Source organism: Rhinopithecus roxellana, chromosome 16, assembly GCF_007565055.1.
Source record: "Rhinopithecus roxellana isolate Shanxi Qingling chromosome 16, ASM756505v1, whole genome shotgun sequence".
Taxonomy (NCBI): Eukaryota; Metazoa; Chordata; class Mammalia; order Primates; family Cercopithecidae; genus Rhinopithecus; species Rhinopithecus roxellana.
The window spans coordinates 16,130,349-16,150,152 of NC_044564.1; the positions used below are offsets into that span (position 1 = coordinate 16,130,349).

The window sequence follows — 19,804 nt, forward strand, 5'->3', positions numbered from 1 at the left end:
CTTAACCTCTGTGCTCACCTCACCGTGCCTGGCACAGAGTAAAGGATGTGGGAGCAGGGAGACAGGATCCGGGCTCATTCCCCAGCTTTGCTCCTGTGTGGTCTTGGGCAAGTCTCTTCACCTCGTTGGGCCTAACTTTGCCCAGCTGTAAGATGTATGAGACCCCAGGATCTCCGAGGTTTCTTCTGGCTCTGACGTTCTGGGCTCTGTGCCTACCTCCCAGCTGTGAAGAATGGGCACTAAGGCGATATCTTGCTCAAAAAACCATTTTTGTTGAAAACGATAAATCCCAGGTAGGGATTTAGGGGGGATAGTGGGTGAGGCCTGGACGGCCGTGTGGGGAATGAGATGTGCGGCTATTTCTAGGCAGGAGATGGGCGTGGCGGGCGGCAGGCAGGGTGTGCTGGCAGCGCAGCATCCCTGCAGGCGGAGAGGGCGTCTGCAGATGAGCGCGGAGGCCGAGGCCCGGGAGGACCGCGTATACAGCGGCTGCGCACTGGCGCTACCAGCCAGCCGATTTGCGTGTCTCCACCCCTGCAACGAGCTGGTTGGGGGGCTGTTCTGGCGCCGCGCGCCGATTGGATGAGCGGCCCGCCGCTCAGGCCCTGGAGCGGACGGTTCCTACTGCGGCTGGGCACCGGCTCCGCTCCCGCGTCTGCCCGCGCTCCAGCTGCGCCCGGCCCGGCCCCGGCCCGGCTCGGCGCGGCCCCAGCCTCCAAGCGAAGGCGCCGCTGCCGCTGGGCCGCTCCCAGGGCCATGAGGAAGCGGCGGCAGCCACTGCGGCCCGCGTCAAGGTGACCGGCCGGGACTGCGGCGGCGGGGAGAGCGGCGGTGAGAGGCGCGGCCGGCGGGGCGGGGCGGGGCGGGGCGGGCCCTGAGGCCGGCCCTGAGGGAGCTGCAGGTGCGGGGGGCGGGACCCTGAGGGCCGCCGGAGCCGGGGAGGGGCCTCGGTTCGGGAGGCGGGGCCGAGCCGTGCCTGCGGGTGCCCGGCGCCGGGGCCTGGCCGGGATCTGGGGGTTCTGAGGTCCGGGGCCGGGGGCGCGCTGGTCCCCGGGAGCGTGAAGGACGGCGGGGAAGAGGCGCGGGCGCGGGGGGCGGGACCGGGGAGGCAGTTGGGCGGGGCGCCGCGGCTGCAGGTGCGGGGGGCGGGGCCGGCGGGGCTGCTGTGGGCGGGGCTGCGGGGTGCGGCCAGCGCGCCGGACCTGGGGAAAGCACAGGTGCGGGGGGCGGGGTCAGGGGGACCTGCAGCGGCGGGGGGCGGGGCCCGGGTGACTGCGGTGCGGAAGCAGGGCCCCAGGTGAGGAGCGGGCGAGGGTGGGTGGTCGCCCGAGAAGGAAAGGCCGCCCTCTCCGCTGTCCAGGGGGTCTTGGGTGGGAGCGGGGGCTTTGGGCTCCCTGCGGATTCTGGGGGCATCCGTAAATGCCGCTAGAAGGACCGTCCGGGCCTGCCTGTGCCACTGCTGACTCGGGCTTGGAGCTCAGCTGTCCTGGTTACCGGCCGGCTGCCTCCCCGATGCTACGCCGCGCCCTAAGTGGGGCGCGCTGTTTTTCGCACCTCACGGGCTTTCCTGTTGCTGTTGAAGGGGCATGCCAGGATGCGGGTGTGGGGGGGTGTTGGCTGTCATTGGATGATAGGCTGTTGAAAAATGTGTGTGATTGAAGAGTAGTGTGAGGCTTGGAGGGGTCCTGGCTTGCTGGCTACTGGTACCAGAAGCTGCTGTAGATCTCAGCAGTGCGTCTCAGAAAGACTGAAATGGCAGCCTGGTAAGAGGGGAGAGCAGGGATGAGAATTCAGAAGCTTTTGACTATGCTACCTGGGAGAGTTTTTCACCTGTTTCCTCCGTTGCAAAATGAGCATGTTAGTACCTGCCTGTGCGTCTCCCAGGGGCCTGGTGAGGATAGGATGAAACAGTGCCTACTGAGCAAATCACTGGATAAAGTTAAGAGTTTCCCTTTCTTATGCCGATGGGCAGGTTGGATTCAGGGACTGGACAGTCTAAAGAAGAGAGGGTTTGTTTCTAGTTAAGAGGTGAGACTAGACCACTTTCTATTCGCAGTTTGGGATGAGGTTTTTTTTGGGAGTTCCCAAAAGACTCAGCTGTGTCTTGGATCGTGACTGCTTCTCCCTGCGAGGCCTCTGACGGAGCTGCTGCAACGCAGGGAGCAGTGGCAAGTGGAAGCAGAAGAACATTTGTTTGCTGACCTTTAGACCCCAACCCCGGTGAGGACTCTGAGCTGGAGCATAAAGCTCAGGCCTGAGGCTATGGAAGTCCCTCTGCCCCCATCCAAGTACAGACCCTGATTTTACCACATTCCAAAAGGGTCGGGTGCAGTGGCTCACGCTTGTAATCCCAGCACTTTGGGAGGCCAAGGAGGGTGGATCATTTGAGGTCAGGAGTCTGAGACCAGCCTGGCCAACATGGTGAAACCCTGTCTCTAAGAAAAATACAAAAATTAGCCGGGCATGGTGCCGGGCACCTGTAATCTCAGCTACTCAGGAGGCTGAGGCAGGATAATTGCTTGAACCTGGGAGGTGGAGGTTGCAGTGAGCCGAGATCGTGTCACTGCACTCCACCCTGGGCGATGGAGTGAGACTCTTCCGTCTCAAAACACACAGAAATCCCAAAAAAAAAGACCCCTGAAAGAAGGCAATGCCTGACTCCACTGTGTACTCACAGGGGCGGGGAGAAGGAAGCGAGATGACAGGGCTGTTTCTGAATTTCAGAAGAGTGTTATATACCCATATATGTGACCTTTTGAAGCCCAGTGCCTCGGCTTGCTGGTAGCTGACCAGTCCAAACTGTAATGCCTCCTACCTTCATTGCGTGGACAAAAGCGAAGGTAGGTGGATACTTCGCTACTAACCTGCATTTTTTTTTCCCCACTATAGAAGCTATGGGACTTTTGGGGGCCAGAAACCATGGTGCTGGACTCCCTCATTACCACTAGTTAGTGCAGTGGTGACCCAGTAGCGTTGAGGGGATTAGGCCCTTACTGGTGCCTGTGCTTGTGTGGCAGGTCCCAGAGGATGTAGAAGCAGCATGTGAAAGTTCTCCCACTCTGTCTTGGCCCAAACGGTGTTAATGGCTCTCAGAGACTGCTGCTATCTGAGTGACCGTCATGCTTTTTGGGTTAGAAGGAAAGCTCAAACTTGGTGGCAAAGAAGAGTTAGAACATCTGTTGAATAGTGAGGGGATTAGCAACATTCAGCGTCGAGAGAAAGACTTCATTAATGAAAAATACTGCATCTGAGGTTCTCTGATATGGCCCACCTCTTGAAATGGATTTTCCTTTTCAGTATGGAGGATAAGAGCTGTGACTTGGAAGTCAGGTCTGTTTGAAACCACAGGCTGCCACCTCCTGCTGAGTGAACCAGCACTACTTCCTTAGCTCCACAGAGCTTTGGTTTTTTTATTTGTAAAGCAAGGATAACCATGCCCACCTTGTGAGGTTGTTAAGAAGAATAAATGAGACAGGAGGGGAGAAGGCACCTGATCCACCTGGTTAGGGTCCTGTGCTGTCTCTCACTGCCTGCCCATCTTTCAACACAAGCCACTCAGAACAGCATGTAACATGCAAGGAGAGCAGGACAGGGAATTCTGAGGCCTCTATTTCTTATATAACCTTGAACAAACCCCTTCCTGTCTCCAGACCTTGGGTTTCTTAGCTGAGTGAGGAGGGTGTTAGACTATGTGATCACCAGGAGTTCTTCTAGATCTGGCCTTCTGGTTAGCACGCCATCATATTTTCTTCAAAGGCAGGAGGGAGGAAACTAATGACCTGTTGTTTAGTTCTTCTTTTAAAAAATTCTGTCTAGCACCTTGCCTGGCACACAGTAGGTGCTCACTGATTGCTTGTTGAAAGAACAGATGAAGGACTTTAACTGGAAAAAAGGTGTGGCAAGTTGTCCCTGCTGCTTTTATGCATATGGTATCTGTACCTTTAACATACACTTTATTTATTGCACAAAAATATTGTAACATTAGTAAAATTAGTGAACTTCAACATAAAAGACAAAAGTTGGTGCATGGTTCCATTTCATCACACATTAAGTTCATTCAATTTTTGTTCGTAAACATACGTAATTCTTCATGATTGCAATCATATGTATGTAAGCATTTGGGAAAGGCCCAGTAATAAATGGTTTCTTTGAATATAGTTTAAAATTTTTTTTTTTTTTTTTTAAGAGACAGGATCTTCCTCTGTTACCCAGATTGGAGTGCAATGGCACAGTCATGGCTCACTGCAGCCTTGACCTCCCAGGCTCAAATGATCCTGCCACCGTAGCCTCCCAAGTACTGTGCCACAACACCTGGCTAATTTTTAATTTTTTGTAGAGATGGGAGTCTCACTATGTTGCCCAGGCTGGTCTTGAACTCCTGGGATCAAGTGATCCTCCCATCGGCCTCCCAAAGTGCTGAGATTACAGGCGTGAGCCACCACGTCTAGCAAATATAGTTTTTATTTTATATTTTGAGCAAGTAAAAAAATCACACGTGGATTTTTTTTTTTTTTTGAGACAGAGCCTTGCTTTGTCACCCAAGCAGGCTGGAGTGCAGTGGCGTGATCTTGGCTCACAGCAAGCTCCGCCTTCCGGGTTCACGCCATTCTCCTGCCTCAGCCTCCTGAGTAGCTGGGACTACAGGCGCCTGCCACTACTCCCGGCTAATTTTTTTGTATTTTTTGGTAGAGATGGGGTTTCACTGTATTAGCCAGGATGGTCTCGATCTCCTGACCTTGTGATCCGCCCGCCTCGGCCTCCTAGAGTGCTGAGATTGCAGGCGTGAGGCCCCGTGCCTGGCTGATTTTGTATTTTTAGTAGAGACCGGGTTTCTGCATGTTGGTCAGGCTGGTCTCGAATTCTGGACCTCAGGTGATCCGCCTGCCTTGGCCTCCCAAAGTGCTGGGATTACAGGTGTGAGGCACCGCGCCGGGCCCACACATGGATTTTTTTAAGGCAAGTGGGGGAATAAATTGTAAAGTAAGTGTCTGTCTTGCCTCATGTTGACAGTTCCTAGTCCTTTTCCCTAGAGGCAGCCACTGTTACCAGTTTCTTGTTTATTATATATTCTTTCTCTTACGCAAAGAATAGCATTCTATACATACTCATTGTTGTGTAGTATTTACTTTGGACTTTGTTCTAACAGTGGAAAATGTGTCAGTTAGTATGTACAGTTCCTTCTTAATAAATGTTTTTGACTGATACAAGCACAATTTTGTACCTCTACCCCCCACTCCCCAATGATGTTTACTCAGTATTGGTTAGCAGTCATTGTTTAGAAGCCTAGCAAGAGACATCCTTTGTCCTAGGAAAAGAAGTGGCCTTACTCCCAGTGAACAGTAGATTAAAGGGCAATCCATGTATCTGGATGCAAGGCAGAGTACAGAAAGAGAAAGGAAAAGGGATTTGTTCACTGGTAATTGAGAACTGATTTTCCATGCAGGCCTTGATTCAAAGTCCAGCTGTGTCACTTACTGGCTGTGTGACTTGCAACAATTTACCTGATCTCTCTGCATCTCAGTTTCCGTATCTGTAAAATAGATAATGATAATAGGATCTGTCTTTGGGGGTTTTTGTGCAGAGGAAGTGAGATCATGCAATGCAAAGTACATACAGCAATAGCAGGTCATAGTAGGTGCTTAAGAAGGATGAGCTGCTATGTTATTAATAATCTGAAATAGATTCTATTCTTTGTGAGCAGATATTTACTGGACAGTTAAAGGTGAGCCGTGGAGAATACCTAAAGTCCTTGCCTTTGAGGTGCTCACATGCTGTGTGTGGAGATCGGCACACAAGCCATTGATTACCAAACAGTATAGTGGGCCAGGTGGTGGGAGGTGAGCATTGTGTGAAGTCACAGAGGCAGGGAGCAGTGACTTCTCCCTGGGGTGGTTTGGGAATGCCTCCTCAGCTCAGATTTTCCCTCCTTTGTGAAACCTACTTAATTTTTCCAGGCACCCTCCTATTTGTACTACCTTGACTTTCCTTCTGTGTGTACCTGGATCACAGCACACGTCATGTTATCGCATATGTGACTTTTTGCCTGTGTCTCTACTCTGCACAAGGAAAGTCTCCTGCTTTCTTTGCTGCTGGGTCCCCAGAGCTTGGTACAGGATAGGCTCTTGTTGAACAGTGTGATGGACCTATGCTCAGACAAATCATACTACTAAATGGTGGCAGATTCTTATTTATACGTCACCAGGTCTCTGGTGAAACCCATTCCTTGGATTATACTTCTTCACTCCCCAAATATTTGAGTGCTGACTCTGAGACAGGCGTGTGCTGTGCTATATGCTAGCTGTAGGCTTTGGGTATGGCTGATGATACTTGACCTAAAAAGTCTTAGGGATGGGAAGAAAGAAATATTTGTTGCAGATGCTGAAAGTCAAGGTGAGGAAGCAAAAAAATGGACAAGTCTGGAATGAGCTGCTCATGCTTGCTGAAACTCTCCTTTCCGCAGAAGTGTGACTGCTCTCCCTTGCCTTGGGCTGGGGTTGTGGAGGAGCAGGCCAAAGGAACTGAGTAGGTGGCTCATAGATTTTAACTCGGGGGAAGAGTTGGTTGGATTGGCTTCTGTGAGGAGTGTTTCTGGGCCTCCTTTCGTAGCAGAGTACACTTGACTTTCTTCAGGTGGGCATTCATTAACCTGCCTTGCTAGGCTCTTGCTTTGGGCTAAACCTTGTGCTGGATGCTGGACACATGCAGATGAAGCTTTGTCCCTGCCCTTTGGGATCTCACAGTCAGTGGAGAAGTCACCCACAAACAGAAGGTGACTGAAGGCGGGCCATAACAGAGAACCGCTCGTGAAGTGGCCACGCAGTTTCAGGCTCAGAGCCGGGCAGTCCTGGGTTCAAATCCTGCCTCTGTCAGAGACAACCTGTGTGACCATGGGTAGGTGTCTTCCCAGCTCTGAGTCTTGGCTTACTGATTTGGTGAAGTGGGGATAGCAGTATTACCTAACTTAGGACTGTTGAAGTTTTCAGTGAAATAATGCAGTGCAGTGTTTAGCACAGTGCCTGCCAGGAAGCTAATGCTTACAGAGTGCTCACTATTGTAATTATACATGGTACTGTGGGAGAACCAAGAAGCGCCTCTTGAGCTGTTTCATCAGTGTCCTAGTGATAGTGTCGTGGTCATGGCGAAAGTTAGGTATTAAATGTGAAGGTCAAGTCGTCTGAGAAATCAACTCTGAAGTCATCAAGTGCTCAAGGAGTCCTCAGGATCTTCTTCACCAGCCCTGCAGGTGATACTATGGCTCCAGGTCTATAGGCTTGTCTGTAAGTGTTTCCTCCCCACTTCCCGCATGAGCTCTTCTGAAAGGTACATTTCACCCATCATCATTGTGAACACCTTTTCTTTGTCCAAGTACCTGGCACTGATCAATTCTGTGACTTTTCCCCAAGGAGAGGCATGAGTTGTACTTGTCTCGCCTGTGCTTGCTGACGAGCGCAGAGACCTGAAGACCCAGAACAGCAAATCATTCCTTGGTTTTTCTGTAGAGCTTTCAAATCTGTCATGTTTTTCTTTGCAGGAGATTGATCTCCTGAGCATCAGAGAGACAGATAAGGCAGTGCTTAAAACACAGACTCTGGAGCTGGGACATAAACAGATGTGGGTTTGTGTCCTGACTCCATCACTCACAAGCCTTGTGGCTTGGAGCAAATAACTCTACCTCTGTTTTCTCATCAATACAAGAGGTGAAATAGTATGTGCCTTTGTGTGGTTCATACAGGGTTTCAGGGAGACACTACAGAATAGGGCTTAGCAGAGGGCTTGCACATTGTGAGCACCCAGGAAATGGGAGCTAGAGTAGTGTCCTCTTTTCACCCAGGGTTATACGATTTTTAGGATGCTTTTCTCAGGGTATTAATGTATTACCTATGGAAGTTATGTGAGTTACTGCACAAGCAATGTGTTAAAATACACATGTACTTGGTGATGGGGAGCTGGCAAGCGTGTCTAGGGTGGCGGGGAGAAATCTTTCTGCTTTGGGGTTGCAGATGCAAGCCTCAGCTCCCACAAAGACATAGGGTACTGGTGAGGGAGAGGACAGAGCCATTCTGGGTGCCTTTGTCTCAGGCCCATTTAGGAACTGGGGGCTGGCTTCTCAAGTTCTTTCTGTTTAATCATTCTGTTATTCCGTGTAAATGATTGGTCTTAAATATAAACTAATGATGCAACATGATACTTTCCTTCTTCAGAATTTAAATATATTTTAAGGTTAAGTCGATTTTTGAGTAATCAGAAGAAAATTTAAATGTTTGGCCTTGACAGCCATAGGTTTCTTCTAAAATCATCTGAGATGAAAGGAAGAATAGGGAATATATTTAAGTCCGTATTTATTGGATACAGTAATTATCACCCACTGTTGTATAAGTCCGATAACTAGGGCAAGGGAAGTTTGTGCTTTTGGCATATTTCTGAATAATTAAATATTTATGGAAAACAAGTTAATAGATTCAAGACAATTTGCTGTCTTTCTCTGGCAATAAAGTTCGTTATGTGGAATTACGGAGAGGATTAGTCCTCTGTGCAGCTGTTTATTTTTTCTTTCTAGGCACCATATCTCTAACACTTTCAGTCCACTGGCGTTTATAGATTGCTCTCCTACTGGGATCCCACAGCTCTCTCACTGTGTGCCCTGCCGTAGCATACAGTACAATTGTGCCCACCGGTGACTCCCTCATGGCTTTTCTCTAGACTTTACAGAGTAAGAGTCCACATTTGTTCTTGCATATTCAGGGCCTACCCCACGCTGGTGCAAGGCAGCGAGAATGGTCTGAGTATGCCATTCCCTTTGCTTAAAAGCCTCCAGTGGCTTCTAATTTCTGTCAGAAAAAAGACCAAATCATTAGCATGGCCTGTGAGGTGTAAGAATATGCTTTCTAGGGTAATTGCTGGATATGTCTGAGGGTCTCCCCTGGTGCAGTGCAGTCCCATCAGTTCATGGGCTGTGGCTGTTTTGCCCACCAGCAGGTCCTCAGTGCCCAGCCTGGCATCCGGCCTGTAGTAGATGCTCCATAAATGTTTATTGGATGAACAAATGGAGTAAAAATAGTGGGCTTCCAGTGACTGATCTGAATCTATAAAATGAGAAGGTTGTTAGATCTGAGGTTCCATCCGTTATACAATATCTCAACACTTTACAACACTTAAAAAGTTCTCTTCACACTTTTTATTCCAGCCTTACGTTGATTCTGCAGGTAGGTAGGGCAGGTTTTGAAGTGCATAGAAGAAAACGGAAGCTTAGAGAGGTTAAACACATTGCCCAAGATGTAGCTATGAGAGAAGCTGAGGGTCCTAATGCCTCAAATGCCTCTTCTCATGCTCCTGGCTGCCTCAAGGTGTGGCTCCTGACACACTCATTGTAGAAGTCACAGGTGAGATAAGGCAACAGGGCTTCATTGGAAAAAGGCAGTTATGATAGTTTCCTTGGTTTTAGATGTTTCGGTTTCCTGATGATTGAGTTTGAGGAGTTGAGTTGAATCTGGAATGATGGGCTTAAGGTCTTGTTTCATGCTTATGGGGCAGAAAACACTGAACTTTCCTGTAAACGACTGAAGTATAGTAATTATTGGTACCTGTGATGATTAGTTTGTAACTAGGGTTAAAATTTGTGTTCTTGTTGAGAAGCTTTTTGTTTTGTTTTGTTTTTTAAAGGAGACACAGTCTTGCTGAGTCACCTGGGCTGGAGTGAAGTGGCTATTCACAGGTGCAATTATAGCACACTATAGCCTTCAACTCATGGCCTCAAGCGATCCTCCTGCCTCAGCCTCCCAAGTAGCTCCCAAGTGTCACTACACCTGGCTGACAAGCTTTTTTGATAAGATTAGAAGTTACTTGCTGATCGATATGTAGCATCCTTTGCTGTTTTCAGAAGATACTTGTTGTTTCAGTTAGTTTATTTCTTTAATGTATCTCTGGCTATATCCGCCATGGGACACTTTGGCAAAGAGCATCACTATGGCCTTTGTGCTTATCACATATAGTGTCCATCTGTCCTGATGGTTACCAAGCATTGAGTTCACTCTTTCTACTTTACAGATGAGGGTGGAGGCTTTGATAGAGTTTCATACTCAGGTGCCCTGATTCCCCACCTGACAAAGCCCGTGAACTCGAACACGTCCATATGCATGTAACAGTTTCTCAACAGCTGCCTACTCAGAAGGCTAAGGCAGGAAGATTGCTTGAGTCTAAGAGTTGAGTCTAGCCTATGCCTATGGTGAAGCATTTATCTCAGATGAAAGTGTCTGCTTCAGGGGCCTTTGTTGAATCTGCAGCATGACTGTGTGGGAACAGGATGTAAACTTGACTTAGCACACAGCTCCAATACCTAGTCCAGTGTTGGTGGCTAGTTAAGAAAAGACAGTGTCTGTTGTGGTCTGTTAACACAATCATGATTTCGGGGGGTTCATAAGGACTGAGAGATTCTGTAGTCAGTAGTACTTGTGGAACAGAGAAGCAACCTGGTATATAGAAAGATCAATGAATATGAAGTCAGAATGCCAAATGTGTCCATTTGCTTTGAGACTCCCACTTTCCATGCAAACAGGAATATCTTTGGTGTGCATGCATCCCTTTTCAGTAGGGAAGCCCCAGTTTTAATATCTGAGATTGTGTTATGAGGCTTAAGTCAGAACAAAGAGAGCTGGATGATTATCAAGGATTGTACCAATAACTGAAGGTAACCTTATTCCTCATTCTTCCCTGTCCTCCATAACTACTACTTGCCTACCAGCCCATCTGGCCATCTGTCCATCCATCCATCCAGTTCTTGTCCACGGTCTGCTGAGTGCCAGTGCTATGCCAAGTGTGAGGCCACAGTGGTAAAAAAAAAAAAAAAAAAAAAAAAAAAAAAAAAGGCCAAGTGTGGTGGCTCATGCCTATAATCCCAGCACTTTGGGAGGCCAAGGTGGGTGGATCACCTGAGGCCAGGAGTTCGAGACTAGCCTGACCATCTCCATCTCTACTAAAAGTACAAAAAATTAGCTGGGCACGGTGGCGCATGCCTGTAATCCCAACTACTGAGGAGGCTGAGGCAGGAGAATCGCTTGAACCTAGGAGGTGGAGGTTGCGGTGAGCTGAGATCGCGCCATCGCACTCCAGCCTGGGCAGCAAGAGTGAAACTCCATCTCAAAAAATAAAAATAAAACATAAATAAATAAATAAATAAAAAGACAGATCTGGTCCTTGCTGTACTTTAGCGTACAGTCTAGTAACAAGGTTAAATAACAAAAATAATAACAAGTACATAGAAAAGTAAATACAAGGGCTGGGTGTGGTGGCTCATGCCTGTAATCCCAGCACTTTGGGAGGCCAAGACAGGCAGATTATTCGAGGTCAGGAGTTCAAGACCAGCCTGGCCAACATGGTGAAACCCCCTCTTTACTAAAAATACAAAAGATTAGCTGGGCATGGTGGCACGCACCTTTAATCCCAGCTACTTGGGAGGCCTAGGCAGGAGAATCACCGGAACCTGGAGGCAGAAGTTGCAGTGAGCTGAGATGGCAACACTGCACTCAGGCCCTGGGAGACAGAGTGAGACTCTGTCTCAAAAAAAAAAAAAAAAAAAATTACAGTGCACAGTAGCTGGGACCTGTAGTCCCAGCTACTCAGAAGGCTAAGGCAGGAAGATTGCTTGAGTCTAAGAGTTGAGTCTAGCTTGGGCAACGTAATGAGACCAGCCTGGGCAACATAGACCCTATCTCTAAAAAAAAATAATAATTATAGCACTGATGTCTGCAAAAGAGGAGTATAAGGTGCTAAGAGACCATATATTGAATAGCTTTCCTGCTAGGGGAGTCAGAGACAGCTTACCAGAGGAAGGGGCCTTTAAGCTGACACCTGAAAGATGAATTGAAGCTAGCCAGGTGGGGAGGTGACAGTTGCATCTGCCATCATCCTAGCTGGGAAAAGGGCATGGTGGACTCCAGATGTGCTGGGGAGCCAGCATGGCTAAAGCACTGAGAGCAAGGGAGGGACCAGTGTTCATGTTCTGGTCAAGGCCTTGTTTCCTTGGACTGTGCCAGAAATAATGGGCAAATTATGTAGTTGCTGACTCATTTTTCATAACTCCTCAGCTGTCACCAAAAGCATCTATTACTGAAACATTACCCGTGGTTTCCAAGATAGCAATTGGCCTTATTTTTATTGCTTTAGAGATTGATTGCTTCCTTTGCTTCTTGAAGGTGTAGAAGAATACTTGGACCTCATTAGTGGTTTTCAGTCATTAAGTAAACATTTACTAAGCATGTAATAGGGCTTGACACTGCAGACCCTGCCCTCAGGAGCACCAAGAATTGACAGATGGAAGTACATACATAATGATAATACCGTGTCTTGGGAAGTAGAGTAGTGGAAATGGAAGCTCATGGGACTGAGTAAGACTCACAGACTCTTAAAGATTTTCACTTTTCCAGGCAAAGCAGGATACAGGCAGAGGAAACAGATTGTACAAAGGTACAGAAACAGGAGGGAGTATGATGTGCTTCAGGGGTGGTGGGCAGTGTGGTGTTGCTGGAGCGTGAGGTTTGTGGTGGAGGATGGAGGGAGGAGGAGCTTGTTGGAGAGGTGGTTTGGGGTCAGTTCGCAGAGGGACTTGCAGGCAGTGCCTAGGTGTGTAGGTGTTGTCTTGTGGTCAGTGGAGAATCATTGAAGCTGTAAGAGGAGAGAAGGATTGTCACTTGTAGTCCTGGTGGCAGTGTGGAGGATGATGGTGTGAAAGGGGACTAGAGATTGGGAGCTGAGTGAGGGTTATTATAGGAATTCGGGAGTGGGATGATGGGGTCCTGGCTCGGTGGATGGGGAGGTGAAGGCAGGCTCAAAAGAAACTGATGTAGAGGCCTCTCCTACTTGGTAGATGGGAGGAAGGGCGATGTCAGAGTTTCTCGCTCGGTGCCATGAGATGGCAGGACCAGTCACTGAGCTATAAAACGTGAAAGGAATACCGGGTTGGTAGGGGAAGGTTGTGAATTTGGTTTGGGCCATTTTGAGTTTGGAATGGCTGTGGGATCGCTTGGTGGACCTGCCCACTTCGCGACTGGCCTGCTCATCTGCGGCTGAGAGAGAGATCTAGGCTGGAACAGTGGTTCTCACACTCTAGAGCATCAGAGTCCTCTGTAGTGTTTGCAGGGAGGGAGGCTGGTAGTCTTATGTTTAAGGGCTTTCACAGATGGTTCCGATGCCCCAGGAGATACTTGGGGTCATTCTTGGGTAGCTGGCCCCTGAAGTTGTATTGTCGGAGAGGATGGGATCACTCAGGAAGGCTGTGTGGTTGTGGATGAGGGTCCTGGCTGAATTGCTGGGGAGCATCAGCATGAGAGGTGGAAGTGGAAGTCAGGGAAGAAGCAAGAGGAGGAATGGGCAGCTAGGAAGAAAGACCGGAAGAACGATGGTGTGGAAACTGGTGGTGAGGGCACCAGCCTCCACTTCTTTCCCTGCAGGGCTTCAGTTTTCTCATTTTTCTCTTTAGTAATTCATTAGGGAATTATTGCCCTGCCTCCTAGAACTGAGCCTTCCATGCCTGCCATCAACATTTGTTTACACTAGTGTCAGAGCCGGTCTCCCATGAGAGGTTATGCTTCAGTTACCTTTGTTGTCGTGTGCAGAAGACTCTGAAAGAGGCTCTTTGCTGCAGACAGTCTCTACACCCTTCATCGCCTCCTAGCCGCCTTGTCAAGCAATTCTCTTGTGCCTTCTATTGCTGGTCCTTGGGACTAAAATCTCTGTCCCCTGAAGCCAGAGAGTTGCACCCTCCCCCATCTGACGTTGCGAGGTTCCAGATATATCTGCAACCTCAGGAATGTGTGTCTAGGTCCTAGGAAAGGCAGCTGATCGGAACAGCTGGAGTCTGAGAAGATGATTAAACCATTCAGATTAGACTAACGTGATGTATGGGTAGGTATCTGTGACTTGGGGTTGGGGTGCATCCCTGGTCCACTTTATATCCTGTGCTTGGGTAGCAGGGAAAAGCCTGTTATAGAATTTCTGGAACTTATGGGTGGAGTCTGAGAGTTAGAGTACTTGGGATCTACTCAGACTGCTGGTGGCGGTATGGGGGGTGGTCTCCTAAAGTGGTAAAAGTGGCGGTATGAGGGGTGGTATCCTAAAGTGGTAAAAGTGAAAGTCTGTCCCCTGATAAGCTTAAATGCCTGACTGAGCTTAGCTTACAGAGCCAGGTGAAGAGCCTTCAATCTGAGAGATCCGGTGGGAAACTGATCTGTGATCCACTGTGTGTGTTGTTAGTATTACCCTCAACCCTAAGACCTTTGAGTGTAGGGCAGAGGCACAGACCCTGTTGCCGCTGACGCTGGTGCTGAAAGCCACAGCTGAGGAGTAGTGAGAAGGATCAGGGTTAACTTGAGGGAGAGTCCTTAATACCAGGACTGACTGCCATGGTGTGATGCCTTTTGCTTCTTAGGAAAGGAAGAAGAAAAGGAATTAATGTTGGTTGAGCTGAGAAACCCAAATGCCAGGCAAAGAGAAGGGAACAGTTGGATAGAAAGTAGCGGCAGGATGATGGGATATGTGTACCAGTACAGAACATAAAATGCTATTCAGCTCCTATAGAACATAAAGAAATGTTTCAAAATAAGAGGCAGACTGAGCTGTGTTCAAATCCTGCCTTTGCACAAATACTACCAGTGAGGAATTTTTATTTTTTATTTTTTTTGGAGACGGAGTCTCGCTCTTGTTCCCCAGGCTGGAGTGCGGTGGCGCAATCTCGGCTCACTGCAACCTCCACCTCCTGGCTTCAAGCAATTCTCCTGCCTCAGCCTTCCATGTAGCTGGGATTACAGGTGGCTGCCACCACGTCTGGCTGATTTTTGTATTTTTGGTAGAGACAGGGTTTCACTGTGTTCACCAGGCTGGTCACAAACTCCTGACCTCAGGTGATCCGCTTACCTCGGCTTCCCAAAGTGCTGAGATTACAGATGTGAGCCACCGCGCCTGGCCAAGGATGCTCTTACTGGCTGTCAGTTCTTGGATATGTTACCTAACCTCTTTGGGCCTCAGTTTTCTTACTTTCTCTTTAATAATTCATTAGAGAATTATTGCGTGGATTTGGTGGTGTATTTCTATGGATAAGGTGCTTAGCACAGTACCTGTCACAGAGTAATGGTTCAATAAATGGTGATGATAGTGATGATGACCATCATGTGAGTACCTCTGTAAATACCTCCATTGGACCAAATCTAACCTATATGATAAATGTTTGAAATAAAGAACATCAACAGTAACAAGTTCAGTATGAGATTAGCAACATGAGAGGGAAAACCAGATCCACTGGCAAAATTACTGGAACACCAAGAGGATAAGGATAGCAGTGGAGAATCATAAAAACATGACATGATAGCAAATGAAAAGGTACAAGGTCCAGGAACTATTAAGCATGATCAAAGTAGTCTTGTTGGCTGCGAAGAAGAGAGGCAAGAGATTCTGAATCAATACCTGGAGATGATGAGGACAAAGTAACCTTAGTCCTTAGTGATGATAGAAATTTTCTTTTTTTTATTTCTTTTATCTTTTTTCTTTTTTTTTGAGACGGAGTTTCGCTCTTATTGCCCAGGCTGGAGTGCAATGGCGTGATCTTAGCTCACCGCAACCTCCGCCTCCCACGTTCAAGCAATTCTCCTGCCTCAGCCTCCTGAGTAGCTGGGATTACAGGTATGCACCACCACGTCTGGCTAATTTTGTATTTTTTTTTTGTTTTAGTAGAGATGGGGTTTCTCCATATTGGTCAGGCTGGTCTCAAACTCCCTACCTCAGATAATACGCCTGCCATGGCCTCCCAAAGTGCTGGGATTACAGATGTGAGCCACTGTGCCTGGCTGATACAAATTTTTATTGCCACTTCTACTTCCCTGAGTATTTTAGTGGATAGACATTGTGGGGAAGTGGCATCAGGGATTTATTTATTTATTTATTTATTTATTTATTTATTTATTTATTTATTTTGAGACGGAGTCTCGCTCTGTCGCCCAGGCTGGAGTGCAGTGACCGGATCCCAGCTCACTGCAAGCTCCTCCTCCCGGGTTTACGCCATTCTCCTTCCTCAGCCTCCTGAGTAGCTGGGACTACAGGTGCCCACCACCACGCCCGGCTAATTTTTTGTATGGTTTTTAGTAGAGACGGGGTTTCACCGTGTTAGCCAGGATGGTCTCGATCTCCTGACCTTGTGATCCGCCCGTCTCGGCCTCCCAAAGTGCTGGGATTACAGACTTGAGCCACCGCGCCCGGCCAGGGATTTATTTTTATTTTTTCAGAGATGGAGTCTTGCTCTGTTGCCCAGGCTGGAGTGCAGTAGTGCAATGATAGCTCACTGAAGTCTTGAACTCCTTGGTTCAAGGATCCTTCCACCTCTGCCTCCTAAGTAGTTGGGACTACAGGTGTGCACCACCACTCCTAGCTTAAAAAATTGTTTTGGCCGGGCGCGGTGGCTCAAGCCTGTAATCCCAGCACTTTGGGAGGCCGAGACGGGCGGATCATGAGGTCAGGAGATCGAGACCATCCTGGCTAATACGGTGAAACCCCGTCTCTACTAAAAAATACAAAAAACTAGCCGGGTGACGAGGTGGGCGCCTGTAGTCCCAGCTACTCGGGAGGCTGAGACAGGAGAATGGCGTGAACCCGGGAGGCGGAGCTTGCAGTGAGCTGAGAGCCAGCCACTGCACTCCAGCCTGGGCAGCAGAGCAAGACTCCGTCTCAAAAAAAAAAAAAAAAGAAAAAATTTTTTTTGTTTAGAGATGGGCTTTTGCAGTGTTGCCCAGGTTAGTCTTGAACTCCTGGCCTCAAGTGCTCCTCTGCCTCAGCCTTCTGAGAATCTGGGATTACAGGCATGAGCCATTGAGCCTGGCTGCCAGGATTTTTTACCTAATGTTTGTTTATTTTATTTTATTTTATCTTATGTTATTTTTTAACTCTAAAGCCCCATGGTTATAATTAGGCTTGTTACAGAGAAGCCTCATATTAAATATGTATTGAATGGGTTAGATGAAATCAATTAATCAGTTCCTGGCTCTTTCTAAAGAAGTTTAAATATAGTAATAGTGACAATATTATATCTCCAAATGTTGGCAAAGATTTAAGGCAATTCCTATGAGATCTTTTATAAAGTTTGAAAAAAATAATGATGTTTACCTGGAAAAAATAAGTTGGTAAAAAAAGAAGACATTTATTTATTTTTAATTTTTTTGAAACAGGATCTTGCTCTGTTGCCCAGCCTGAAGTATAGTGGCACAATCTTGGCTCACTGCAACCTCCACATCCCAGGTTCAGACAATTCTCATGCTTCAGCCTCCCGAGTAGCTAGGATTACAGGATTGTGCCACCACACCCAGCTAATTAAAAAAATATTTTTAGTAGAAATGAGGTTTCATTTTTAGTGGAGATGGATTTGGCCAAGCTGGTCTTGAACTCCTGGCCTCAAGTGATCTGCCCACCTCAGCTCCCAAAGTGCTGGCATTACAGGCGTAAGCCGCTGCTCCTGGACAAGATAGTTTTTTAAATGAGTGAAATTGCCTTTATTTTTCCAGATTCTTATTCATTTCTACACATGTTTGAGTTGCCTACTATATAAAAGCAGTGCTAAACTCTTTGTTGAGGTAATATAAAAATGGCTATCTGTGTTATATGTTCTCATTTAACTCTTATCACTCTCCTTGTGAGAGAGCCACTTTAGGTTGTGCTATGAGTGAGAGAAAATGCAAAATAACAAAGGCATAAACAAGTTAGAAGTTTCTTATTTGCGAGAAGTCAGAAGGTAATTAGGCCAGAGTAGGTACAGAGCCTGCATAGTCAGAGACCCAGGTTGCTTCTAGGTCCAAAGTGACTTCATGGCCTAAAATGGCTGCAAGAACTCTAGCCTTTCCATATGCATTCCAGCCTTTGAGGGCTACTGTCCAGAAATTCGGCATGATACCTCTTCCATCTCATTCATTTAATCTTGGTCTTACGACCACAACTAGCAGTAAGGGAAGCCAGGAAAGGTAATCTACACTCCGGGAAGCCATGGCTACCTAAAAGAAGAAAGGGAGGATGACTACTAGTGGGCAGCGTCATAGCAACATTATTAGTAATTGCCAAAAATGGAAACAACCCAAATATCTACCAGTTAATGAACAGAGAAACAAAATGTGGCACATACATATAAAGGAGTATTATTCAGTCATAAAAAAGAATAAACTACTGTTTCATGCCTACTATGGATAAACCTGGAAAACATTCTAAGTGAAAGAAGCAAGACGCAAGTCCATGTACTGTATGATTCTGTCTGTATGAAACGTGTAGAAGAGGCAAACCCAAAGAGACAGAAAGTAGATTCGTACTTGCTGGGCCTCGTGGCAGGGGGAGTGGGGAGTAACTGCTGATGGATTGGGCACAGGATTTCTTTTTTTTTTTTTTTTTTTTTTTTGAGATGGAGTCTCGCTCTGTCACCCAGGCTGGAGTGCTGTGGCCGGATCTCAGCTCACTGCAAGCTCCGCCTCCCGGGTTCATGCCATTCTCCTGCCTCAGCCTCCCGAGTAGCTGGGACTACAGGCGCCTGCCACCTCGCCCGGCTAGTTTTTTGTAGTTTTTAGTAGAGACGGGGTTTCACCGTGTTATCCAGGATGGTCTCGATCTCCTGACCTCATGATCCGCCCGTCTCGGCCTCCCAAAGTGCTGGGATTACAGGCTTGAGCCACCGCGCCCGGCCAGGATTTCTTTGTAGGGTGATAAAAATGTTCTGGAATTAGATAGTGGCAATGGTTGCGCAACTTAGTGAATATGCTAAAAATCACTGAATTCTGTAGATGAATTTTATGTTGTGTAAATTATATCTGAATTTTAAAAAATAACTTTTATTAAATTTTAATTGTACAAAAATAAGAAAGGCAAAAAAGAAAGAAACAGCCATCATCTCATTGTCAATACCTGGGGTGTATGTGTCCAGACATTTTTTTGTGTGCCTGCCTCAAAGTTCAGTTGATAGACACTACATTCTCTCTCTCCTGTCGGGAGCAATGTGTTGGGATTAGCATAGTCCACAAACATGTTTTTTTTTACTAGTGCTTCGGAATTCCTCTGTTGTTAAGACTGTTACGTCGGAAACAATATTTGGCCATGGTGGAAACCTTAGCATGTTCGGAGTCAGAAGACCTGGGTGCCTCTTCCAACTTACATTGGGTTTGTGAGCTTGAGAGAAGCACTTAGTCTCACTGTCCTCATTTTGAAAAGGGATTGTGAAACTTTGTGGTATCTTTCTTACTAGAATGGCAAAAATGAAGGGAGAAAAAGACAATATTATGTTGGTGAGGTTGTGGAGTGATCAGGTTTCATACTGCTGGTGAGAGTATAAATTGGTCTAGCCACTTGGGAAAATTGGCATCATCTATCAAAGCCGAACAGATACATACCTGATGACCCAGCAGTTCCACTCCTTGGTACCAACCCAGCTTTGAGACAGACACAAAGAAATGCATATGGATGTGTACCAGAAGGCATGTTCAGGCTCGCTTCTAGCAGCACCATCTGTAATAGCTCAAACTGGAAACAATCCCAGTGTCCATTGGTAGTGGAAGGGATAATACATGTGGTACACGCCCATGATGGAATACTGTAGTCGATTAGAGTTAATGTACAAGCCCATGAAAACAATCCGATGAATTTCACATAATGGTCATGCGGATAGAAAAGTTTATAGACCGTATGAGTCCACTTACATAAAGTACATTATATAATGTACATTATAAAACAAAATGTTATAAAACATTTTTATAAAACAAATGTTATACAAACATTTTTATAAAACAAAAATGTTGAAACA

General features: G+C 47.2%; 1 protein-coding gene across 1 annotated transcript in view; it reads left to right on the forward strand.

Moving 5' to 3' along the window:
• Positions 1-610: 610 nt before the first annotated feature.
• RALGPS1 (Ral GEF with PH domain and SH3 binding motif 1) overlaps positions 611-19,804 on the forward strand; it is a 315,889-nt gene continuing 296,695 nt past the window's right edge. The window contains 1 exon segment of the mRNA XM_030919367.1: positions 611-831. The gene's annotated coding sequence lies outside the window, so the exon portion shown is untranslated.